This window comes from Ambystoma mexicanum, chromosome 9 (assembly GCF_040938575.1).
Source record: "Ambystoma mexicanum isolate Mex_15411 chromosome 9, UKY_AmexF1_1, whole genome shotgun sequence".
In the NCBI taxonomy this organism is placed as follows: Eukaryota; Metazoa; Chordata; class Amphibia; order Caudata; family Ambystomatidae; genus Ambystoma; species Ambystoma mexicanum.
This window is the reverse complement of record NC_090931.1, coordinates 1,242,025,870-1,242,053,833: the sequence shown is the minus strand read 5'-3', so window position 1 is coordinate 1,242,053,833 and position 27,964 is coordinate 1,242,025,870.

Here is a 27,964-nt window from a genome sequence, read left to right as displayed (position 1 = left end):
AGGGTAGACTTTTGGGTGAAATGAGCAGGGATTTTGGCCAATGCCCCGACCAATGCTTTGCCTGACAAATTCCTTGTCCTGCCTCGATGTGCAAATGGCCCAGAAGGCCACCAAGCATAACAATTGACCTCATTAGAGTGCTTTTTGAGGCATCCCTCAGCCTGCTAATCAACATACTAAGCAAGGTGAAATGGGTGACTCTGATCCTCAAATTTCATGCTGCACTTCCACAGAACCTTATATTCTTGCCTCCCACAGGCATTAGCAAGTTATGGTAATTTCTGAGTTTCCACATGGACCCTTTCCCTCATCTGCCAACTCACAGATTCTTGTGTTGTCCTTTATGTGGTACAATGTATCTATTTGAGACAGAGATGAAGAGAGAGGTAGCATTGGGAACTAGAGAAATGGGATCTGTATGGAAATGGCAAGCCGATGGGTGTGCAGGTTTGCAGGTTGTTTTGATTAGTAGGCGTACTTCAGTCTTCCCCTGACTAACTTACTTCCCTCTACGATCTCCTGCCTCCTTACACAACACACATACCCCTAAGAGACAGCCAATACAGGCTTAGCCGTTAGCATAGTAGCACTAACCAAGCCACAACTAAGCTCTCCTCTATAGCCCTGTTGCACTTTCCCATATCAGCGTCTAAACAGACCCAAAGCACTGAGTTTATCAGATTGTAGGCTCTTCCCTTTGGATAATGTACTCCCAGGTTTCTCTGCCAAACCCTTCAAAAGCAGATTGGAACTCAGGAACCGGTAACTTCCGACCTGCACGCATCAACATCAAAGGTTTCACATCTTCATTTCCCACTGTTCCACTAATGAACCCCAAGCCATTTCTTTCTTACAGAGTCAAGCGCAGTGATTCAACCAATAGTGGCAGATCAGCACTATACAAGACAGCTTACATTACATGCCTTTTAAGTATACTGAGAGCCTGATGTATCAATGATTGTAATGTACAATATTTTTCAACAATGCTAATTTATTTTTGGATTAGTTTATAGTGCAAATTGGTTAATTAAAACCTTATACACTTTATAAAATACAATATTAAAATACACAATATCAACATCATACAAATTACAAATTGCAACTGATTACATTTCTATTACATTTTATGATATTTCCTTACAAAACATACTTCCATAAAACCTATACATTTACATATTTACCTTCCTACAATATGTATAAACAATTCAAAATCGTAAAGATTAAGCCTATGTAGAGTGCCCTGTATAATCTAAAAGAACCACTTTAAAACCATTCTCCACTAAATTAACACAGAATACATAGAATTAATTGGGTTCCCCCCTCTGGGACTTATTTCCTTTTCCATACATCCCCAGTATCTTCCCCTTCCCTTGAGTTATCATTCTACTCCTCTCAAGAGTTTATACATTCATTACCCTCATTTCACACAACCAGACTGCTGTATAACTCTTGACCACAATTTTCTCAAGTGCATTTTACTACCATTCACTGACAATTCTTTTCCATATATATTATGCTGCCCCTATGCATGTCAGAGTTTCGGCTATATAAATAATTGACCAGAACTGATTATCTTTTATCATCCTAATATCATGTACCAGATCCTTGTATCCCCTATAATACCATTCTTTCAAGTTTTGACAGGCAGTTAGTAAGTGTCTGATGGTCTAAATCTCTATATGACAATGCCTACATAGTCTCTTTTCCCTTGGTACCCCAGTCCAGGCCCCTATGTACTAATTACAAGGTAAGATATTAAATCTCAACATAGTTATAAATCTGGAGAATTCCTCGTTTCCGACCTTCAATATGTAGCTACGGGGATGGGTAGCTAGGATCCCCTGCAGGCCATATGTCACATACTGTTTCTTTTTAGATAAGATGGACACATGTTCAATTGCTTCCTACTCTATGGCTTTTGATTTCAGACGCTTATGCCAATGTTTAATCTCACCTATTTCCCTCGGTAGATCCACATTTATTTCATTTAAGAAGGTAATGGCTGTGGTTTCCAAATCCTTCATAAATTCATTCTTCTTCTCCCTCTTGGCCATATTCCTCCCAATCACACTCATCAAACCATCTTCAGTATTGTCCAATACCTGATTTTAATGTATAACCTGCAACATCTTATCTTCCACAATGTGGCCAATGATGTTAATCCAAGTTTGCATTGTATTGCCTCCACGGGTGTAGATCTGGCCAACTTCATAATGGGCCTCCATTGTCAGTCTAGAAAATAGATACCTCTCACGACCAATGGCAATGTATCATATTGTCCGACGACCAACCGTCTCATGCACTGAACGTCAGAAATACACACTCTTAAGTTTGACCAATGTGTGGCCATTTTGATGTAGCTAGAATCGCCATTTTGTTCTCTAACGTTTGCTCATTGCTTTTTGTTCAGAACTGCTTAGCCGAAAGCTTATTCGGCTTATTCGGCTTATTCTGCTTCACTGATTACTTTGTTGTTCAAAGTGAAAGAGCAAGGCCGCGAGGCTGGGAGTTATTTGTTGAAACATAACGTAGGCAGCCTCAGAGAGGAATGCCCAATCCCCTCCCTCATATAGCCTTGGAGGAGAGCAACACGACATTTAATCATTTCACTGATGCTAGCCAGTCTCGTTAATATGGTAGAAATGCTAGAAAGAAACAGCTAAAGGCTTGAATTATGCTTCTCTTACAGCCCCCCTTTCCTAAGCCCAGCAGAGCGTGCTGACTCCCAGGACACGAATAGCAAATAGGAGATAGCAAGACCTGGAATGCGAATCTTCCCCCGTACGCAGCTTGCCTGCAAGAACAGAAGCACTGTGTTCTGTTCAACAAAGAAATATGTCTCTGGACTCACAATGTTGCATATTGTTGCTAAAAAAGATGTTTGAAGGTGTCATAATCGTCGAAATTGTCAATCATCAGACCCAGTTCAAAGAAACTGTACAATGGGCGTAATGAACATGTCATGACTGTTTGCAGGATGTCCATTTTGTATATATGTAACTGATGTACGTTATTTGCTCTCTTGTGTCCCTCGAGGTCTGGAGACACACGTCGCGGGGCGTGAGACCGAGTTGGCCAACTGAAACTATTTGCTTTGCAATAAAACCTAGCTTTTGGGAATACAACCTTGTGTCTGGCGTGTCAGTTTGTGTGTGGTGATTTGCCTTGTTTCCACTTCGCGAGAGTCCCCTAGGGGCCCCTTCATGATGGCGCCCGAACAGGGACCCTCCCCCACTTGTTCCATGGTGTACGTTGTAAGATAAGAAAGGTGGAGAGAACGGCGAGGACGGGACGATCGAGCCGGGATCAAGAGGTGTTCGGGGCGCTCCTGTGTAAGTGATGTGACTCCTATGCAGATCTGCACACATTTGATCCCTGATCGATGTACCCGGCCAGAGAACAAGGAGGCGAGGGTTCTGAAACGAGGCAGAGCCAAGAGACGCAGACATGGCGTCATTGGTTGCGTCAGTATACGGACGAATTGTGTCTTGGAAGACAATTTGACTTATCAGGTGAGTCGTACCCCGATTCGAAATAGCCCTGATATTGGTTGAGAGTTGACTTTGCAAAATCAAACGCCCAGTGTAAGGTTGATTAGCCGAGGGTAAGGTTAAAACATGCCTGGAGTATTGTCCACCCTAGCGGGGTTTTTCCGCTGCAGTAGACAATCTTTGGAAGATGGCCAAGTTGCGCCACCTGGGGGAACGCCGGCGTACGAGGTGTATGTAAAGCATGGTGTGGGTGCGATAATGTTCTGTGAGATTTGGCATAAACAAACCAGAAACCAAGAAGATTTTCAGTGGCCGATTAATGGGAGTTTTGAGATTGAGATAATAGATAACTTGGAGAAGGTGTTGATAAGAAAAAAGCACGTCCCGCAGCATTCGATATCCTTAGGGACTGGAGAAGGGAAGCTATGCTTCGCTGGAAAAGTAGAGAGAAACATGCACGCAAGCATAAATCAAAAAACTGAAATAGCGGAAGAAAAGGAGGAGGAGGAGTGGACTCAGAGTCTGAGAAGGACAGGTAGACGCGAACAGTTGAACATAGAAAGAATATACCCACAGCGAGATTTGCATATAGCAGATGATTTAATAGAAAAATGTTGACCGATACAAAGCGGGGTCCAAGACCAGAAAGTAAAACAAACGCGTCCGGAACCACTGTTCAGCCCCCTCCTGTTGCCAAATCCCTGCGCCCCTTCCAATTGTTCAAATCCTAGCACAGCCGCAGACTGCGCACATAGCACCTTCCATTAGCCAGCCAGTACCACAACAGTCAATTCCCATTCCTGTTATCCCATCCGCACCTCCCGCCCTAGAAACAGACACAGTCCCGTTCGTCCCACCCGCGGTTGAACTTGAAACTACAGAGGCGAGAGATGGGACTGTACAAAGTGGATGCACAAGAGTGACCCGCAGTGCGATCAGCAAGGAGAGGAAGCGGGAACTGCAAGTTCAGGCAGAGATGTAAATAGATGGGAACGATGGGATGACAGCATTGGACTTGATGTATGACTTCCGAAGAAGCAATGAAAGACAAGTAGTGTTGGAATGCATGGGTGAATATTTAGTGAGAAGATGGAAACAGTTAATTGGGAAATTACCGCCACAACGATTGTTAGATTTAAATGCACTAGCACATTGTAGAAAAAGAGATGAAGAAGTAAGTGAACATGTATACAGACTTTTTGAGCTTAAAAATGAACTTGCTAATGAATATGCTGAAATGTTTACCACACCTGGGTACGGGAGTAGGGATATCAGGAGGGATAGGAAGAATGTGCATCACCTTACATACAGCGGCAACATTTGTCATCATCAATACAGATAGGCGATAAACTAAAAGTATGTGTACGAGAGGCGCTAAGATGGATGTCGGATCCCAGTACTCCTGCAATGGAAATACATGACATATTCGATGAATATACCATACCCATGAAAAGAAAAGCACTGCAGGTGATGGCTGAACATTTAATAGACAAAGATATAAAGAACAAGAAGGTCAGCCCCCCAAAATACTGGCGATATATAAGAAGGCAGTAGAACGAGGGACAGGGGAAACAGCCTTGTTGCTTGACTTGGGGATATTATTGCATATGAGGGAAGTGGGAGGAACAGTGAGTGCGGCATTTCCTATGAGAGAGGTCCCACCTACTTATGTGCCCAAAGTAGAAATTCCTGCAGCAGGCACTGTAGTGGCGCAGGTGACGTCAGCACATTATACTGCCCAATATGTACATGTCCCCTTTTCCAGGCAGGAAGTGAATAACATAAAACAGGCGATTCCTGATATAAGAAAGAATCCCGCAGGATTTTACAAAGAATCCTGTCTGCAATCATCCGTGCTTACCATGGGTGACATAGATTTAATATTCCCAGTGATCCTGCCAGCAGACATATGGAAGCAGATAAGGAAAGTGGATGATATAACGGCCTATGGCGCCACCTGGGCCTATTTAGTAAAAGAAGACAGGGATAAAGAGGTTGGAGGGAAGCCGGGGCGAACATGGTAGCATTACCAGGATGAATTATACAAAGATTAAAAGAGATTGTTCCAGAGAAAAGAATCCAATGGGATAAATTGACTGCATGTGTGCAAGGCAAGGATGAGCTAGCTACAGACTATTTTAATAGGTTTGAGGAAGTATTCACAGACTTCAGTGGGCAGGATGTGAGGTCAGAAGCGGGGAAAAGATTATTTGTTGATAAGTATGTGAGGGGGTTAACTCTTCCAATTCAAAATTTGATAATGACATCCGAAAGTGCGCGGCAAACAAAAACGCTGGGCGAAGTATTACATATGGCACAATATTATGAGAACAGGGTTAATGCAGAGAAAGAAAAAGAGGCAAAAGATAGAGTAAATTTGAAGACGAGAGTGCTACGTCAGCAAGTAGCGGGACACAACAGAGGGAGGGGGAACGCCCAAGGAAGGAGTAATTCAAATATTCATGGAGGACCGTTGGGGCAGAATCAGTGTGCATACTGCAAAGAGGAAGGGCACTGGAGAGCGCAATGCCCACATTTGCAAAATAGAACTGAGGGTGGTCAGAGAAGACAGCACTGGGGGCACCCAGGAGCAAATAGACTGAATAGAAATAATATGCAGCAGCACCAAAGTAACCAAGGAGGTCAGAATCAAGCTCAGCATCAGAACACTACCAACTAGAGTCAGGGCCAGTGTAATCAACAACATGGGAATACCCAGAATGGGGGAGCTGGAGGAAGGGATGGAAACATTTTTGATACACAACAAAATGCGTATTACAGCAATAGCAGTGATTGACACATCGGACAATGTGTTATTCCCTCAATAGGACAGCCCAAGACAGGGGTCGGAACCAGTGTCTATTCCCGTGGATCAGAAAGGACCCTATGTAGAGATGAGAGTCGGGGATACAGGGCACCTTTTTCTTGTAGATACGGGAGCGCAGAAGTGTTCAATAGATCATCACTTGGTTCCAGATATACCACTGTCAGGGCAAGAGAATATTTCTGTAGGGTTGGCAGGTACACCAGTAATTAACCCAGTGTCCCAATCAGTCCCAGTAACAATAGGTCCATTCAGTGAGCATTGTCCATTTCTCTTAACAGATAATTGTGGAGAAAACCTTTTGGGATTGAATTTATTGAAAAAACTAGGCGCAGTTATTCATTGCACTCCCGATGGTGTGTTTTTAACAATTTGGCCACAAGATGCACAGGTGTCTGAATTTTTGTCTAAACCCGTGCCAGGAGAGTTGAGTAAGGTGCCAATCTGTATATGGGCAATAAATGACAATGATGTGGGATGCTTAAAGATACAGCCAGTAAAAGTGATTTTGAAAGAAGGGGTCACACTGCTGCGTATTCCACAGTACAGAATTTCAGCTGACGGAGAGCAAGGATTGAAAAGGATCATTTCAGATTTGGTGAAATTAGGGGTAATTGAAGAAATTGCAGGTAGTACATGCAACAGCCCCATTCTTCCGGTATACAAGAAAGGAGATAACGAGGTACCCTATTGTTTCATAATTGATCTGCGCGCGTTAAACAAGGTAGTCGACCCTCAATTTCCCTTAGTGCCAGATGTGACCACCATTTTGACAATGATACCTGCATCAGCCGAATACTTTAGCGTGATTGATTTAAAGAATGCTTTCTTTAGCATGCCAGGGAGCAAGGACAGTAGATATTTGTTCGCGTTCATTTTACGAGGACGGTCATTCTCATTCACGCGCATTCCGCAATGGTACACGCAAAGTCCGAGTATTTACAGCAGGGCATTGAAGGAACAACTAGATATGCTAGAGCTACCAACAGGTTGTGTATTGCTACAATATATAGACGATCTGTTGATCGCTGCAGACACAGAGAAGATTTGTACAGAAAGTACCATTTTACTATTAACACACTTAGCAGTGCATGGCCACAAAGCCAGCTTGAAAAAATGTCAGTATTGTCGAAAGGAAGTGGCGTATTTGGGTTACTTACTTTCGAAAGAAGGGAAAAGACTAACTCCAGAGCAAATAGAGAGCATTTCTGGTATGCCTATTCCAAAAACACAGAAAGGAGTCAGAGCCATAATAGGCATGGCTTCTTATTGCTGGCCGTGGATTGGAAACTTTGCGTTCATTGTGAAACCAATGGCAGCATTGACGAAAAAGGATGCTGTGATGCCTTTGCAGTGGAATGAAGAATGTCAGAGAGCATTTGAGTTGTTGAAAATTGCATTATGTTCTGCTCCAGTTTTGGGCACACCAAATTATGTGAAGATTTTTAGACTGTTTGTATGCAAAATTGAAGGATGTGCATTGGCGGTTTTGACACAGGAACAAGGTGGAAGAAATAGGCCATGCGGCTATTTTTCTTCTGCGCTGGACCCTGTAGCGCGCGCACTGCCACGATGTTTGCGAGCTGTTGCAGCGGCTGCTGCATCAGTGAAACAAACGGAAGGGATGGTATTGGGGCACACTTTAATTTTGATGGTGCCACATGCCATAGACGTTCTACTAAATAGAACACAGACGCAACACCTCACCTCTGCTAGACTGACTAGATATGAAATCATCTTATTCGCGCCCCACATCCAAATTATGAGGTGTAGCGCTTTGAATCCAGCAGAATTAATGCCACTGCCCACAGAAAAACTTGGTGACAACGAATCACCTCTCCATGATTGTTTAATGGTTACTGAGGAAGAAACAAAGGGGAGAGTTGATTTAAGTTACACCCCACAGAAAGAGCCAGATGGAGAGTTATTTTGTGACGGCTCTTGTTTTAAGTTACCTGATGGCACATCAACTGCCGCCTACGCTATCACTACCCTAGAGAGCATTGTAGAAAGCAAAAGAATCCCCTACAACTCAGCACAAGCCGCAGAAATAATAGCCTTGACCAGAGCCTGTGAGATTTCTGAGAATTTAAACGTGAACATATATACTGATAGCTAGTACGCCTTTGGCATGGTTCATAACTTTGGCCGACTCTGGGCTGAGAGGGGTTTCTTGACATCACATGGGGCCAGAATCCAACATGGCCCTTTTATTGTACGATTGCTGTCTGCACTTGCGTTTCCAAAGCACCTATCAATAGTGAAATGCAAGGCGCATAAAAGAGTGACATGTAAAGTGGGAGAGGGAAACGCATTTGCGAAACAAACTGCCACTGATTTAAATACCAAAATGATGACAGTACAGTCTGAGGAAGTGCCTTGCATGATAGAAGATGGGATTGCCACTGTCAAAGAAATGCAGGCCGAAGCTACTGCTGATGAGATACAAGGGTGGGCTGATGGCGCTGCTGAATTAAATTTGGAGGGTTGTTGGGTGGACAAGAGAACTAAAAACTGGATGTTGCCGAATTCTTACGTAAATGCAATGGTCACAATGGCCCACAGCCCTACCCACATATGTGCCAAGAAAATAATCCAGCATCTAGCTACAGTATGGGAGAATGTAAACATAAAAAAGAATGCAGAAAGGTTGGTTCAGAACTGCATCACGTGCTTACAGCACAATGTAGGAAAGGGCACAGTGACTCCAACAGGAAGTTTTGGCCCTCCCTCTATGCCTTTTGAGGTAATCCAATTTGATTTCATAGAAATGGAGCGATGCCAAAACTTGAAATATGTTCTAGTGGTAATATGTGCATTCAGCAAATGGGTGGAAGCATATCCTTTAAAGGACTGCACGGCAAAAGTAATGCTAAAGGAATATTTTTCCCAGTTCGGCCTGCCCCGTGTCATATGGTCAGATAACGGTCCACATTTTGTGGGCGCAGTGATATTACAGATATGTGCAGGTCTCCAGATTGATAAGCGATTCCATAGTTCAAGACATCCGAGTTCGGGCGGTCTTATTGAACGCCATAATGGAATCTTAAAATCTAAGATCAGTAAGATATGTGCAGGAAGCAAGTTGAGTTGGGTGGACGCATTACCATTAGCGATATTGTGCATGCGCACGTCAGTACAGGCAAGGACTGGGCTCTCCCCGTACGAAATTGTCATGGGGAGGCCGGCAAATGTTTGGTGCATACCTCAGCCTAAGCGGCTTTGCGAAGTTGAGCATCCTGTGCTTAGTACTTATTGTGGCCTTTTAATACAAAAATTGCATTTGATTCATCAGCAGGTGCAGGGGGCTTTACCCGTGAGGTATACTGGTCCGGGGCATGCGCTGAAGCCAAGAGACTGGGTGCTACTTAAAAACTTCGAACGAAAGACATCATTAGCACCCAGATGGCGTGGCCCCTATCAAGTACTTCTGGCAACGCAAACAGCGATTCGTGTGGAAGGGAGGAAGGCATGGATCCATGCCACGCATGCTAAAAAGATCCCACCGACGCTGAAAGACTTGCCTGACCGAGACAACCAGAAAGAAATAGCTGCTCCAGAATCGAAAGAAACTGTTGCCAGTCCCTTGCTACGGAATCTGCCTAAACCTGAAGTGAAGCTTGAAGTGAAGCCTGGAAGGATTGCTATAAAAGAGAAAGGGCAAAGAGTGCCCCAATGTTGGCCAGCTGAATCTGCCTCACTGTGGGCCGACACAAAGCGTGTACCACTTTGGCGCCCACCAGCATCTGCCATTGTGCCACTGTCTGAAACGAAATTGGCATCACCGCTGCGGCGCCCACAGCCACTTGTTATTGCGCCACAAGACTCTGAGTTTGAGTCTGGGAGTGAACTGGCACTATTCTTTGACCACACTGTACCAGGAGCTAAACGGTACAATCTGCGGCCTCGAAAGAAGGAATGATCGAATCTGCATTTCATTGATCTTTCATCATTGCCTCTGGTTCCCATCACGGATGGAGAAGGGACTGGAGGTCTAGAGGAGAAAAGCGTGAGAGTTGTGCAAATCGGGCAACTCAAGACTCGCGGCTCCTCGGTGCGATCATAAAAATCCATGTGTCCGGAACCCGAGTGAACAAGCATGGCGCACATGGTACAAAGGCAATTGATAAACTGCTCTGGAGTTCTTTTGAGCAACATGCAAATGCATAATGATCTTGCCTAAACGAGTAAGCAATCCAGGCTGCTAAGAACTGGCAGAATGAACTGTTGACATTTATCAAACTTATTGACATTCGGACGAGTGCCACAAGGAGAGATATTCACAATGACCACTGCGGAAGAAGAAGGACTATGAGAGAGAGAATGCCAGAACCAGCTTTAGCCTCCTCCTGCACCGCTGCTGATAACAAATTAGGTATAAAGACTGAAAAGTGAGAAAAAACACATTGTCGAAAAAATTGTATGCTGATCTTAACGATAGTTATGTGTGTTATGAGTATGTTAGCACCAATAATGTCAGCGTTGATACTATGGTACGTGGAAGCAATGCACCCATTGAATATGCTCTTGCCGGTAATTAATATCTCCACCACTGAAAGCCCGGTTCATGTAATTACTTACACCTTGTCCCCAATGGAGGAGAAGCACAGAGAAGGATATGGGAATAATACCCTAATGCTCATAATGAACATGACACATGCAATTTTAAAGAGAAATAGTTGCTGGGTATGCGTCCATTTACCGCAGCATGCTGAGAAGGGAATAGGTTGGTATTTGCAGCCATTACCATTAAGTTCTGCATGAAGTGCATCACTGAGTGCATTATTTTATGGGAAATGGAATAAGAGTGATATGGGTCAATTAGATAAAACAAACATGAATGAATTTGAGGAAATCATTGAGAGATCCGTAGGCTGTTCTATATTTCATAAAGCATGAATGATAATCCAAAAACCTACGCCTAAACCTGTACGACGAGATAGATTGTCTCCACCATCCCAAACATCAGTAATCACGTTTCGTGTTAGAGCAGAAGAAAATAAAGATGCAATGCCCCCTTCCTATACAGTGAATTATAGCCCACGAACTGTCCCTTTTTGCCTAAAGAAGAAAGGCTCCTATTCAGTAGGAACATTTACTGGTTGCATGAATACAGCGGTTCTCAAAAGAGAAGTAGAACCAGTGTAAGTAGGTGATCCCGTTTATTTTATATGCAGAGAAAAAGCGTATCCCTGGTTACCCAGAAACTAGGGAGGCACATGTTATTTGGGTCTACTGTTCCCAGGAGTGTTCCTCTTGGAGACAGCAGATGTAGCTAGGCTATCCAGATCTAGGCCACGAAGAAGTACAGAAGGTGCTTTGATTACCAAAGACCTAGCAAAATCATTCGTACCATTTCTGGCCCAAGCAATAAATTCCTATAACATAAGGCAACTGTCCAGAATATTAGAGAATACAATAAACATAACAACAAATATACTATACAACATGACGCTAGAAGAAAAGGGGATTAGATTAATGACGTTGCAAAATAGAATGGCTCTTGATGTAATCCTGATTGATCGTGGGGGGGTTTGCAAAATCATGGGATCAGCGTGCTGCATATTCATAAATGACTCATCCCCTACGATTTTTGAAGCGATAAGAAAGTTACACGTCCTGAGGTCTGAACTCCATACCATGAATGGGAACTGGGAGGCAGGGTCCTGGTTCTGGGAGATATTACGTGCGTGGGGATGGAAGTTAATTGCAATACTAGTAGTAGTGTTCACAATATTTATGACTTGCTGTTGTTGCATACACTGTCTGCCCCTAGTTTGCACTGAGATAAGTGAAGAGTGTATGCATATGGTAACCCAAAAACAAAAATATGGCCAAGATCATAAAGATACTCATGAAATGAAAACAATAGAAGAATTCATGGCCATAAATATTGGTGAGAATGAAGACGCATATAGTGGTATGCAAGATTCAGGTTCAAATTCAAATTCAGATACTTCAGACACATCATCAGAGGAGGAGGCAATGTATGGATAAGGCGTTTGGCAATCAGCCAAAAGGAGGGGTTTGTCAGTCTAGAAAAATAGATACCTCTCACGACCAATGGCAATGTATCATATTAGCCGACGACCAACCGTCTCATGCACTGAACGTCAGAAATACACACTCATAAGTTTGACCGATGTGTGGCCATTTTGATGTAGCTAGAATCGCCATTTTGTTCTCTAACATTTGCTCATTGCTTTTTGTTCAAAACTGCTTAGCCGAAAGCTTATTCTGCTTATTCTGCTCATTCTGCTTCACTGATTACTTTGTTGTTCAAAGCGAAAGAGCAAGGCCGCGAGGCTGGGAGTTATTCGTTGAAACAGAACGTAGGCAGCCTCAGAGAGGAATGCCCAATCCCCTCCCGCATATAGCCTTGGAGGAGAGCAACACGACATTTAATCATTTCACTGATGCCAGCCAGTCTCGTTAATATGGTTTGAATTATGCTTTTCTTACGCCCCCCCTTTCCTAAGCCCAGAAGAGCGTGCTGACTCCCAGGACACGAATAGCGAATAGGAGATAGCAAGGCCTGGAATGCGACTCTTCCCCCGTACGCCGCTTGCCTGCAAGAACAGAAGCACTGTGTTCTGTTCAACAAAGAAATATGTTTCTAGACTTGCAATGTTGCATATTGTTGCTAAAAAAGATGTTTGAAGGTGTCATATTCGTCGAAATCGTCAATCATCAGACCCAGTTCAAAGAAACTGTACAATGGGCGTAATGAACATGTCATGACTGATTGCAGGATGTCCATTTTGTATATATGTAACTGATGTACGTTATTTGCTCTCTTGCGTCCCTCAAGGTCTGGAGACACACGTCGCGGGGTGTGAGACCGAGTTGGCCAACTGAGACTATTTGCTTTGCAATAAACCCTAGCTTTTGGGAATACAACCTTGTGTCTGGCGTGTCAGTGCGTGTGTGGTGATTTGCTTTGTTTCCACTACGCGAGGGTCCCCTAGGGGCCCCTTCACCATAACTTCCCTTCTATTTTTCCCAAGGCATCTGTGTGTTTCAACACCACTGATTCCAGTGCATGTAATGCGCCTGGTATAATACAGCTCTTATATATTTCCATAAAACCCTCAACGGAATGACCCCCCTTATTGGCCATGTATGCTATTATCACATTCCATTTTTAAAATGAATCTATGTATAAGTATGAGTTATACGGATGTGTATGCATACTGTTTTAAAGGGTCATGTTTTATGGGTTTACATTCTCCAAAATGAAGTAATTATCGATTGATTGATTGATTGATTGATAGTTAAGATAGTTAGGAACTGTAGCACTTAAGAGGCAAATCAAGCTGCCTACTTTTAATTTAGGCTCTACATCTTTTTAAAAGTTAATTTCTGTTTAGAACAATGTCTTGCCCAAGATAAATTCTCCACAGAAGTCTACTTTTGAGGTTCCTGTAATCATGGCGATGTGCCAGATGCCTATGGACGTGAGAAGAGGAAAATGACAGGGTTTTAAGGAAAATGTCTTAAAAGAGGTGGGAGAAAAGAAAACAATAAGTAGGGGGAGTCTATTGGACATAATACCACCTCCATGCTAGGTGCATGCAAACTGGTCACTCTGGATCTGGTGCACAATCAGAATCATTGTTTATTTTCTCACAACAACTATATTCCTTTGTTCCCATCTATTGCATCTAGCCAGACTATCGCCACGCTATTTAGTTCTTCAAGCGTTCACTAGTGCTTCCAGCACAACTCTCACAAACATGACATATATAGAAGAGAAGGGAAAATCCCGTTGTTTGAGAAGATTTGGGGGAAGTTTCTTTCGATATACTAGATTCAAATTATAATATATGTGGACCCCGGTGGGGGGAACGGTTGGTGGAGGGGGTACGGAATATTGTTGGAGCTGGGAAAGGGAGATGTTATAGTTAGTATTAATGATGTTGTACATAGTTCTTATTGTAGTTTGTTTGATTGGCTCTGATATTTCTATATCATTTGTTATGCATTGATCTTTATGTATTTTGAAATTCTGAAAATAAATAATTCAAAAAAGAAAAAAATAAAGAAAAAAGAAAAATGATACGAACAAGACTTTAATCAGGAAATTAAAATGTATGTTGTTTATGCAGGATACACCCTTCTTGCCAATTCCCCTTCCTTTCATTTGTCTCTACCTGTTTCTTTTGTACCTTCATTTCGAGCGTGAAATTAGTGTATTTAAATTTCATAACGCACTCAGTTCAGATGAAAATGGCACACTGCATAGAGTTAAGAAAGGCATAAAATATGTGAATTGGATTGTCACCAAAAGGTACCATCTAAGCGTTCATTAGAAAGGGCCACGAACCGGTACAATATCAGTAATGCACCTTAGCGCAGAGGTCTGACATTCTGAACCTCTGTAGCTGCACTTGAGAGGGTGCTTTGGTGGAGCAACCTTTGAATTGCAAAGGAGCAATCCTCTGAGGAAGTGCGTTTTAATTTTTTATTTGTCTGCCTGCATAATAGTTTGACTTACATTTAAATGTACAGACCATTTAACAAGCTGTGCCAAGGGAGTATATTCCACGATTAAATTATGAATTCATTGTATAGCCAAATTTCTTTAACAAATCATGAATCTCTCAGTCACATAGTTTCAGACACAAGAATCAAACCCTACATTCTGGGAAAGAATACAAGTTGCTTTATAAGTATCAGTTGTGTTCCTTAAACAATATGGGCCTGATTCTAAAAGCGCATTTCAGTGGGCTCAACCCATTGAAAAACACATTGGAAATCAAGCCCCATAAGTTCACCTTGGTTTATAGCCAATCTGTAACATTAAAAAGCAAACTTTGAAAGATATTTAAACTTACTAAGGCTTATCATAATTAAATCGATTACCAAAAATAACCTAATCACATATAAATCTCATTATGCAATGCAGAATTAGCATAGGCATTTGAATGTGAGTCTATATATTCAAACACACTCATGCATTTCAGCTAATGGTTGGGTGAAGTTGTGGGACTTCACCTTTGGTCACTTCGCAATAATTATCCCAAAACTTTCCAAACTTTATCGAGTTGCAAGGTGTTTTGCAGGCACAATTAAATGCTTTCAAATCAGGATTTGAAGGCATGTAATTATGAATATCTGTTTATTAGTATAAATGGTGCTTTGTTTTACCTCAGAAAACGTCTGTAACCGAAAATCGAATTCGGCTAACTTACAAGTGCTGAACAAAGGAAGTGGGAGCAGAGACCGTTTCCCATAAAACACTATTCGCTGAAATGTTTTCTCTCAAACCAGTTACTTGCAGGTAAAGAATGGATGATAGAGACAAACATGCCCCACATTATACAACATTTGCTTCCTGTTTTCTCTCGTAGCTTCCCTGGGAATTATGTTTGACTGCATGATTGTGAATTGAAGAATCCAGAAGCATGCTTCCATCTGCTGTGTGCTCATTGCATATTTTCATATAAAAACACAGGTTATCACTAATTACCTTTATGAAAACTGATTAGTTCATTTTTGGTTAACTTTTTTAGTATTTTGCGTAGGAATGGAAATGTGCAATGGGATGAAAATATGGTTATGCGCCTTTTTTAACTTCAAAATGTACTTTAGCTAGTAATAAACTTCACAAAAAAGGGGGTCCACTTCGTAAAAAACGATTGATTTTAACTTCCTGCACATGAACCTCATGCATATGTGTATGAGTAATGATTTTTAGCTGCAATGATAATTAGTGGGGTATGTGATTGATACATGAAAGGGTGCTAGGTCAAAGTTTTGAATGCAAAGGATCGAATGACCAAAGGGTCGAATCAAAAGGACCGAAACCAAAGGGTCGAATTTTTTTTAAAAAAAATATTTTTTTGCGGGGGGGTCTTCCCAAAACCCCCATTATAGACACTGAATCAGCGGGTTGCCTCCACAACCATCAGTCTGCCTTTAGAGCATCCAGAGGCCTGGAAACTGCTCTTCTGAACAGCTGTGAAGACCTGCTCTAACATCTTGAGACTAACACTCCCTCTGTCCTCGTTCTTCTCGACCTTTCCTCTGCCTTTGACATGGTAAACCACAAGATCCTAATCGCCTGTCTCTGTGACACCTTGGGAATCACAAGTCAGGCTCTAGCGTGGTTAACCTCCTTCCTTTCCGAACGCCCATCCCAGGTGGAAATTGGGTCCTGTCTCTACTATCACTCTTTCAACCTTCAGCGTTCCCAAGGGTTCTAACCTATCCCCCTGGTTCTTCAATGTCTACATTGCTGCCCTAGCACGTGTGATTGCCACTTTCATCTATAACTTCCAGTGATAGGTGGATGACACGCAACTCTCCTTCGTGTATGCTTCAGCCACCTCCTCTACCTCGCTCATATCTGACTGTCCGCAGTTCAGTTCTGGTGTGCTGCAAATGACCTCTGCCTCAACACCAGTAAGACTGAGATCGTTCGCATTGGAACTCCTGCTCTCGCTTGCCCACTCTCACTCTGCCCGGCCTCCCTTGGCTCTGCGTCAGCACCCACCTGTGAGGCAAAAAACCTTGGGCGATTCTTTGACTGCACTATCTCCTTCTCCACTCACATTTTGGACATTTCTAAAAAAATCCAACTGCCAGCTGCACCTCCTCAGAGGTTTTCTTCCTTTTCTCACCTTACCCCAGCGGTTCCTTGTCTCTAGAGCCCTGGTTCTCTCAAGGTTGCATTACTGCAACAGCCTTTTTCTCAACCTCCCTGCCTCTGCTTTGTGTCCTCTGCAAATCATCCAGAACAGAACCGCAAGACTTAATCCTTGGCCTCAAGCCCAGGGACCGCATCTCTCAGACGCTGAAATCCCTCCACTGGCTCCCCGTGGCTGCAAGGATTAAGTTCAAGACCCTATGCATTGTCCACAAGGCTTTCTGGGGCCTGGGCCCTACTTATCTGCATAAATGCCTACCTAAATACTGTCCCTCCTGAGCCCTCCACTCATCTACCTCCAACCTTCTGAGAGTGAGCCGGTTCTCCAAGCAGAGATTTGGAGGTAAATCTTTATCCTCAGCAGGGGCTTCCCTCTGGAATAGCCACACTGCCACCCGGCGTGACATTCCTCTTCTCCTCTTCCTTCTCCTCCCTCTACGCTTCTAACTTCTCTCTCTGCTCTATCCCTCTCTCCCTCATTTTCCACTCAGCTTGCTGACTGGCCACTGAGTGCACATCAGAGTCTCACAGGTCCCTGGCACCCTCGTCAGTCTTCTTGCATTTGCCTCCAGGCATGCACTTGCCTCATCGCTACTGCACTTGGTCAATGACCTATGTGAGTGGCATCTCTCAGCACTTACCCCAGTTTCTTGCTGACTGGGCACACTTGGATCCCCCCTGCACTTGTCCTGCCCCCTTCCCTCCCATCTCCTGTATTGTCTGTGGACTTGCAAGATCTGAACGTACCATGCCTTGAAGATCGTCTATCTATCTTCTCTGTCTCTCCTCCTTGCATGGTGATGCCTGAATGCACTTGGAAAAACTGCAGAATCGTTGTCAGACCTATTTGCTGTATTATATGCACTTACTCTACCTGTGCAGACCTGTATCATTCAGAGATTCAAGGGCTCTGAATGACTGTTGTTTTTTCTACTTGTTCCCTCCCTCCTTGAACACTTTGAAACACTTTGAAACACTTTGAAACACTAGCCTTTTATATAGGAATTTTAAAAATAAACATTACTATGCAATATCATACTTTTGGCAAAGTGTTTATGGTTACAAGTCTGAAACATTTTAACATTAGCCATGTTTATAAGACTATGCACTAGCAAAAAATGTGTTTTGGGACTTGAAACTCTCAAGAGTGAGGGCAACGGAGTCAGAACACCAAGTCAGTTGGTGGTCTTGGAAAATGTAATCAGCACTTGCATATCATTGACATGTTTTGGGTGCAGTGTTCTTTAACAAGTCAGTAAAAGGAGCAGCTTCAGTAGGAAAATCTGGAATGTCTACTGTAACCCTAGACCCTGAAAAGTGCATACCCATGTTCGATCTGCCTGTAGACAGCTTTATCTGTCAGCCATAGCTATTTTAAATTATGAAAATCTATATATATATAAAATGCTTAGGTATGTTTCCATACTCAGCTGATGCAATGTATATGTAATACGTTTCCCACTGCTGTCCAAATGGCAAAGTGCACTGATGTTTGCCCTTGCATTTCAACAACAGCTATCATTTTAACAAACAGAATGAGTACGGTTCTATGCGGTCATCTTCACCTTTCACCATTGAAAATATTCAGAATAATTTCAAGTTACTTCTTTCCACCCCTACTTCTCTTCACACAGGGCACGGAAGTTCCCATGTCATTACTGGCTCAACGTTTCAGTCTCTAAAGTGTGAAACGCTGTAGGACGAATCTCTCCTTACAGGCTGACACTGATAGTAGGTGCTGTAATTATATTACTACGCAATCTTATGACATCACAGGGACTCTGCAATGGAACAAGGCTGGCAATTACGCACCTATAAAGACACACCATTGTGGGATAAATTAACCCACTCATCTGTGCTTTACTACATCACTTTGCTGCAGTGGTGCAAGAAACAGCAACATGGCCATGCTGACCCCTGTGCGCACCAGAATCTGTAAACTGTGTTTTTGCAACAACCAGAAAATGGCTGCATCACCCTCCCACACACATTTCAGGTGGGGTGGAACAGAGTACTCACTGCAGAAATGTGCCAGTGTACCCTGCAACATTTAACATGGAGTGAAGTGAAAGAGGAAGCATTACTTTGCTGAAAACCCAAAATGTCTCTTTAAAATGACACCTCTTTCAATCTTTAAAAGTGCTGCTTGGCGCTAAACTCATCCAGTCCTTATGAACCACTGTGATAAAAAAAAAAGGCTCTGCAATGCCCAGGATCATCCTTGTGTCTCAGAGGAACCGGGCCTCATTTGAATGACCGCTCCTGTCAAAAGTATCTTTGAAAAATCAACCAGGGGGTTTGTTTTCATTTTACATGGGAAATGTGTCTATTTTCTTTGTAAAAGTATCTAGAAATCAGCTGTGCAGAGAAAGACTCTAAATGTATGTAAATATGCCTGTTTAAATGTATCCATGCTGCAAAACAACTCCAGCACTCAAGAAAAGAACTATAGCTGCATAAAGTGTGTATTTGCTGGAGAAGAAAACTGAATGTAAAGAAATAGTAAAATGTGCTTTTTCTGACTGAAGAGAGAAAATCACTTATTTAAAAGTAAATTGTTGTGTGAAGGCCCGTTTACTTTGCAATGTAGAAGAATTTGTTGCTGGTAAAAGTACAGCTATAAACTGTTTTGATTCCACAGGTTTTGTTAAGTCAAGATTTAAAATGAGAGAGTGAAGGCTAAAACTCAGAGGATAAGTTGGCAAGCTATAAAATAATCCTGTTCTGCCAGTTGCTAGCCTTGAGAAAGGGTGACACCTCATAAACTTCTGGCACAGGAAAGCGTTAAATGCCAGCTTGAAAGATTTTGAATGCACCAGGACAAGCTCATCAGGCATTCGTCTTTGCTCCAGGCTGGGACAATAGCAGGCTGAGACTCTCACTTGTGAAGTGTGAGGGGCAAGAAAACCTCCAAGCAAGAGAGAGGCCCCTCATCCTGCTTCAAAGAAATTGACAATTGACAGCAGTTGGGGGAAAGAAAAAAAACTGATCAAGTGACAATTGACTTCCTTTTGGCTTTAACTGCTATTTTGTAACTGAACTTTAAAGGTGTTTAACTTTGCAGTAAGAATTAGGAAAAATATGAAAAGTTTGTAGTTCTAAATCTAATTTTATGCTCTTTCTTTGAAAACTTAGTAGAACTCATTACTGCATATGGAACAGAAGGTATGAAAATTGACAGAGTCCCAGGAAAGTATTGATGTTGCAAACATAGCATTTTGTACATACATCCCTGGGGTAAATGCGCATCTGTGTACAAAATTGGGGAATTGTAGGCCAAATCTTTCATGTTTAAAATGAACAAAATGTGTCAGCAAGGCGAATCCAGGTCCCACAGACTTGGGGTTTGGATTGAAATATGACGCACAAATATGTAACCTGCATATCTGATTTTCTCAGAGGTCACAACTGCATAAATAAGTGTTTGTGGCAAAATCAGAATTAGGTTCCAGTAGCTGGGGAGGTTTCTAGACATTGTAAAGGTCACCCCATAAACATGACATCCTTTTTCTGTCATCCAATCAGTGAAGAGCTGGGTGGAGACTTCTACCTTGCCCAATCCTGTTATTAGAGGGGGTAGTAGTAAGCCTGCCTTGCTCATATACCATGTGGCATGATAAATAAGGGCCCTTGACAGCACTACAGGAAACACACTGATTCCTGACTTTCTTCCTGAATTCCTGAATGGCGCCTGGTTCCTAATTTATTCATCCTGTTTGGTCCTGATTCCAGATTTTCATTACAAAACCAAGGCCTATGCATTGCTGACCCCATTTTCAGCTAGGCCTCACATTCTAAAAAAATCCCAAAACCCAAGGAAACATCCTGATCCAGCCTGGCGTGCTGCTACTAGATGCATGCCTGCTGCAAACTGGCCATCCTGCTGATCTTTAGTATCCAGTAACCAGAAGTGCCAGTCCAGTGCAGTCCAGTGACCAGAACGGCCCAGCTGATCATGTCCAGCCAGATTTGCCCAGCTGTCCTGTGTTAGACCAGATCCATGTGGTGACCAGAACCCTTGACCGTCCAAAATCCTAAATTAAAGTGGACTGTAAGCATTCATTTGAATCCTAGAAAACCATAGCATACCTTGCCTTGCCTTGCCTTGCCTTGTCCTATCCCAATATCTAAACCATCCTATGCTTACCTTAATAACTTGTAACATTGTCAGAAACCTTATTGCAATCATGTCCTTGATTTATCTTGCTAAGCACTATTTCTTTAGTCATGTTTATCTTGTATAAATCCTAAACTATCAATCCTATTTCAAGTGATCCGCCTGGTTCCGCCAGGGCGGGCGCTGGGGATCTGGGGTTGAAGTCATGAATCAACTCTAGAGCTTACTGTGTCCTTCTTTGGTATTCTAGCCTGAATGCTCTAGTACAAAGTAAAACTTAGAGTAAAACTATTTTTGTCAAAACTGAATTTCTTTTCTGTTTTCACTACCGTTGTTCCCATAGAAATTTGTACTGATTTAGGGATTTTTGCACATGCTCAGTGTTTTAATTAGCCATTTTCGAGTGTCACTTTAACATTGTAAGGGTTCAAATCCGTTTTTCTCTCTTGTTTGAGAAGGGAAGGTTGGATTTGAATTTAGTTTATTGTTCCTCATTCCTGTTTACCTGCAGGTTCTTTATATCTCTTTTGAATTGATCATTTGTGGGTTGAGGACTATTGCAGGAGGAAATCCTATCTTATGTGCTATCGTTCCAAACAAGCCAAAAGAGATCTATTTCTCTGGTGTTTTCTATTTTATGTTGCTAAAGAGTGAATTTAAGTGCATTACACGCCTTCTTATTTGTTATTGTCACCACATTGGTGATTGCTGCTTCCTATTAAAAAGTATATGTTTGATTTGAATTTTAAATAAATAAATATTCGATATTTAAGAAGGGGGACAGAGGTGACCCTATGAATTATCGACCGACATTGACCTTTAAGATATACTAGAATGGCATATGTTATGCCGAGAATGGCTTGTATAAAGTAAGCATAATAAAATAACCATGAGTGCCAGAAAAATCAAATAATAGCAGAATGTGTGCCACTTTTCAAGAAAGAGTCTGTGTGTCAGGGTTTGATGGCAGATGGAGGCACCAACCTTTTCTCCTCCCCAATGACTGCCCTCCCATTCCTATTTTCTCTGAATAACTCAACTCCTCTGCTTCCAACCTATCCCTTCCCCTAAGCACACACACATCCAATAACCAATGGCAGTCTCAGTAGGTGCTATTTGGTGGATGACTACAGAGTTGTCCTGTGGAACCTCTATTTATCTTGGCTAATTATAATGAATTATTCAGAGTAAATTCTCAGAGAAGTAGGCTTCTGTGCCAAATTATGTGCAGAGACCATCAGAGGGTGTTCTTACCAGCACTACATCACCCAAATTACATTGTGCCTGTCTAATTGACAACCTGGAACTGCTTTCTTCATGTTTCTGTACTTACTACACCCACCCCATGCTCAAGACTTCTTTAAAAATAAAATCACTGTTAACTTTAAGAAAACACAAATGATTCATTTCCAGAGGTCCCGCTGAGAATACCACGCAAGTAATGGCTCAGTTTTGATATTTGGGGGAGTGAAGCTTGTTCAGAAAGCATGCTTCAAAGTTTTGCGGGTGAAAGTGGGAAAGAGAGATGCAAAGGTGATGGTAATTCTATTTGTGTTTAGTTCTGAATATTGTAGCTCCTCAACATTCCCATTGCTTTAAGCCTTACACCCTATTGAGGCTAAAAGTATGAGACGTGCATTACAGTTGTCTCAAAGAGCACCTATACAGAAAATGTGGGTGGATTAATTACTGTGCCAAAATCTGGTTTGAGGGGGCCAAACCCATTGAACCAAGTAGGTGATTTGATCTTCATTTTGGAAAAGAAGCTTTTAAAAGGGTTGACCAACATTTCCTTAAAATTATAAATCAGATCAACCTGAATAGATGCACCATTTTGAACTGCAAAACAGAAACACCAGTTGGTCAGCACTTCACATAGGATGGGCACAGACTTCATGACCTGTCAATGATGATACTGAATGCCACGCAAAGTAGAACCTGAGAGCTCAAGGACTTGAAGATTCTCAACCTGAAAATGCCAACTTTAATGCTGGGATCTTCAAGGAAACCACATTGACAGTGCCAAAAAACGACCTGCTGTTATAACCTCTGACATGCAACTGCTGGACAAAATGTGTCATGAATGAGAAAGGGCACAGTCATGATGTATGGGAACTTTGTATGTCTGAGGACACATGATTGGTACCCGTTATCAAGCAAGAGGCGCAGTCAGCCAACAGTGGAAATGTAACCATTTTAACACTGGTAATGTCGTTTTGTATTTGCCACTTTTCAGGGTAATCAGTAAGGATTGTCAGACATGAAGCTGCTAGGATATATTTTGGCATCGCCTTGGAGGTTTAGGGAAAAGGGAAAGAAAATGTTAAGCACTGGTGGAGAATATTGAAGCTAGACCCTTAGGCATATTCATTTGTCTTGAAGTCCTTCCCCCTCTGATACATTACCAATGCTCTGGTTATGAATCTTGATCAAGAATATAAAAGCTTAGACTCCGACTAGTCCATCGATGGAAAATGTAAAAAGAAAAACGTTAGAGCACTGTTAGCGAAGTGTCAACTTGGTTGCCATTGCACCTCCCTTTTTGAAAGTTATGCCCTGCTTGGGAAATTTGCACAGGTATATATAAATATAAAACAACACAGGACAAGACTAAGTGATGGCTGTTGGATCAAAGCAAAGTGGGCATTTTGTGCTGGCCAATCTTACAAATATCGATGGCAACTACAGAAGTACACAAACCAGTCTGCTCACTACTAGCTATTCCAATCAAGAAGTGCAGAGATGTATAAATTAAAGAACACTTTTGTTTTTTTGTTTTTTATGAAGTGTTTCGGTTCAGACAAAAACAGTATGAACCTTTCACTTCATACAAAAGACATACAAGAATAAGAAAAGAAAATACAAAGTTAAAATCATAAATTTAACTTTTTAGAGCAAATTCCAAGAACACATTGTTCACACCAACACAAATCATTTAGTGGTAAAAACAACACTGGCCAGAAGTTTATATATGAAACTCAAATTAACACGCAAAATCCAGTCATAAAAGAGATTTGTCCAACGATTTAAGAAAGGTAAAACTGCCCTCCGTTCAATCCAATGAATGGTTATTTATCCACTTCTTATATTAAAATATGTGTGAGAGAAAGCAGGTGGATTTACCACCAGAACCCCCACCTAAGCATCACAAAGGTTTCAAGCACTTAACCATCCCGAGGTTATAGGAAGGTTTGTGTTGGCCAGCAGAAAACCCAAAGTTGGACAGATTCCAAGTCAAATTTGGAAACTGGGACTTAAGTTTCCAAGGTTGCAAACAATGTTCATATGTCTGGAGGAATCCTTGCATCTCTTCCTGGCTTTGTACGGTTTCATCACCTCTTTGTAAGGCTTCTATTTTTGAGACGCTGAGGTTGGCCTATACGTCATTCTATTGACTCTGCCTGTGTAGTAAGAGCTATTTAATTTCCACCAGGGTAACTATATTCATTGGCATACCAAGGCACCATTTAGCGACTTAGATATTAGTGGTCTTTCATGTGAGTAAATTAGGCTACTCCGCTCAATTCTTAGTGGAATGTGGTCAGCTTGAGTGAGATATTGCATTGCGTAAGGAAATTTAAGTGCAACTTACTTTGTATTCACATGATAGTTTTCACAACCATTATTGAAATGGCAAGTATAAATAGCAATTGATAACATTTATTATTTATCTTGTGACATATGACTGGTTTATGGGTGAAAATAACAGGACTTGAACTCACTCTGGGAAATGTTGTCACTGGAACTACTGAGGAAAGACAGCATGTGCAGCTCTGGGCTTTCAACTTGCTAGGGACCAGACACGAATAGCGATCCACACCTGCATCAGGCAGCCTGTCAGAGGCCTGGTGACCCTGTGCTGAAAGAAAGACTTGGGTTCTAACATGGAGACTAAAGTCATTTCTGCCTTCAAGTGTGTTCTGAACTGCCAATGCCAAGGGGAACAGCCAACATCTCTACTAGTCACATCTACTGCAGAACTGCTTCCTGGAAGAAAGATGATTTTGTCTGTTAACATTCCTTCCTGGTGAGTTGAGACCCTCTCAAGCTTCACAAAAATGCTATGTACTCCTGCCAGCATCTATGGGATCTCATAGGTCACCCAGAGAAGCAGGTACATTATAGCAGAAGGAACCTACAGATAATGCAATAGAAACAACCAGTGATATCCTTAAGTTCCTGGCAACCAAGGTACTAATTACTAAACATCCCATTTTAGTCATCATATCCTTAACCAGGGCCTCGAGTCATAAACTGGCCCCTCATATCATCGCGGCCAGTGAACCCTAGACATCCTCGCCAGATAGGTATCCTAGTTCATTTCTGTGAAATCAATGTACTTGCTTTCATGAAAATTGCAGGGTGTATTACTTTCAAAGATGTACACGTCTTCATGGATTCTGTGTGTTGACAAAAAACCATAACTAAAAGACGATGACTGTCCGCATTCTACTTCCTAGAGTGTTTTCTTAGGCATTATGACTATGCTACAAAACGTCAGTACTCAACAGGATTGTGCTCAGTTAAAAGGCATCAGCAACCACCAAGCAACTTCAATGATTACAGTCTAGTATACAGGCAATTTACTGCTGATCATCATCTACTGCAAGCAATTTCTGGGTGAACCTGCAAACCTCCAAATATAGTAATAATATAATGTTGATGTTCTGGTAGTTACTGCTCTGTTACTACTGCCACCAAACAATTCCCCAACCTTTCTCCGTAACAGCAATCTCTACAACCACTACCACCCACCTAATACTGCTTTCTGTATGCATTACGTTAATTCATTTTAAATCTAGTGTTAATGAGTTGAACAGTTTGTTCCTGTAACAAATGAATAGGGGTAACTCACAATCTCTTACCCAAGCTCCATGGATATTGATATTAAGCAAAACAACTCCCTATCAACATGAAATCCGACCCAGTTCACTCGGTATGTGAATTAACAGGAACTGGAGCCCACTGAGCCCAAATCTGTAATGGCTCACTATTCAAATCTAATCATATTATAAGCATATACACATATGCTGAATTTGGTGCTTTTATCACAAAATGCATAATTATCATGGATGTTGTGGCTATGCTACCCTACTATGTGGTACATAAAGCAACCCCATGAGAACCTATCTGCCACCATTGACCAGGCGCGTGGTATAGTTGGTGCCACAAAGGTCATGTGATATGGGGCTATGTGCTTAATGGCCATCTTGGAACGGGCATTGGGAAATACAATGCTAATTCGCCATATTCGTAAAAAAATAAATGTACATTCATCTTGCCACCACATTAATCAGAGCTGTCATCAATCTATTCACTGGTTAAATTCGGTACATAACTCTAGGACCAACAGCTTGTATTCTGTATACATAACAAATAAACAGGGTAATTCATAGAATTTCGCGCACAAGTGGCGCACGCGGCTGGCGCACAGTGTGCGCGTGCGAATGTCTGTGCCAGCTGCGTGTGGTAAAATCGAAATCCACGCACAGCGTATTCATGGATTTTATCCTCCAAAACCAGCCGTGGTGCAGAGTGGCGCAGCGACCCTGCAGCAGCGCCAGTTACGCCCCCAAGAACACCCTTGCGCAAGGAAAAGCCATCAAAATCCCCAATCCAGCGCAAAGGGCTGCGCTAACCCTGGACCAGTTTACAGGGCTGCCAAACAGCAAACGCCAAGCGGGGAATGTGTATTACTGGGGTTCGCGTGAAGTTTCACACGCGGAAGGGCCTGTGCGAGTGGGGTACGTGTATAACTGGGGTTCGCATGAAGGTTCACACGCGATTGGAGCAGGGTACGTGTATTACGGGGCTGCGCAGGAAGTTTCACACGCGAAAGGGCCTGTGCGAGTGGGGTACGTGTATAACTGGGGTTCGCAGGAAGTTTCACACGCGATTGGAGCAGGGTACGTGTATTACGGGGGTTTGCGGGAAGTTTCACACGCGAAAGGGCCTGTGCGAGTGGGGTACGTGTATAACTGGGGTTTGCGGGAAGTCTCACACGCGATTTCAGCAGAGTGCATGTATTATGGGGGTGCGCGAGAAGTTTCACACGCGAAAGGGCCTGTGCGAGTGGGGTACGTGTATAACTGGGGTTCGCGGGAAGTCTCACACGCGATTTCATCAGGGTACGTGTATTACCGGGGTGCGCGGGAAGTTTCACACGTGAAAGGGCCTGTGCGAGTGGGGTACGTGTATTCCTGGGGTTCGCGTGAAGTTTTACATGCGAAAGGGCCCTGTGCGAGTGGGGTACGTGTATTCCTGGGTTTCGCGTGAAGTTTTACACGCGAAAGGGCCCTGTGCGAGTGGGGTACATGTATTCTTGGGGTTCGTGTGAAGTTTTACACGCGAAAGGGCAACGCCCATGCGCGATACCTCACAGACGCGCTTACGCGCTAAGGGCCTTTGGTCCAATGAAATCGCATACGTGTGCTGACCCGCTTTTGCGCTAATGGCCTTTCCTCGAATTACACGCTGACGTGCAATTTTTTCACGTGCCAAATCACTCCGTATCAAGCTGGCCACTCATACACACACGGAAGACCATGCTCCTGCCCTGAAGGCCATTTTCCTGCCCCCCAGAGCCCCAAGCACGCTCCAACCTGCCATCTGCTGCTGCCTGACTGTCTGCTGCCCACGTGCCCTGCTATTTGGTGCCTGCACATCATCCATCTGCAGGGGTCCAGTTGCTGTGTCCACCCCTGCTGGAACAGAAGACTCCCGACTGGGATACCATCGCTCCACAGCCCAGCTCCAGGACCCAGTTGCCCACCCACTCCTGCCTCTGGGGTTGCCATGTCGGGCACATCTCCATCTGGCACCACTGGCAACCCCCAGCCAGAGAGGCAGAGGTCCACCAGCTTCACTGCCACCGAAGTTGG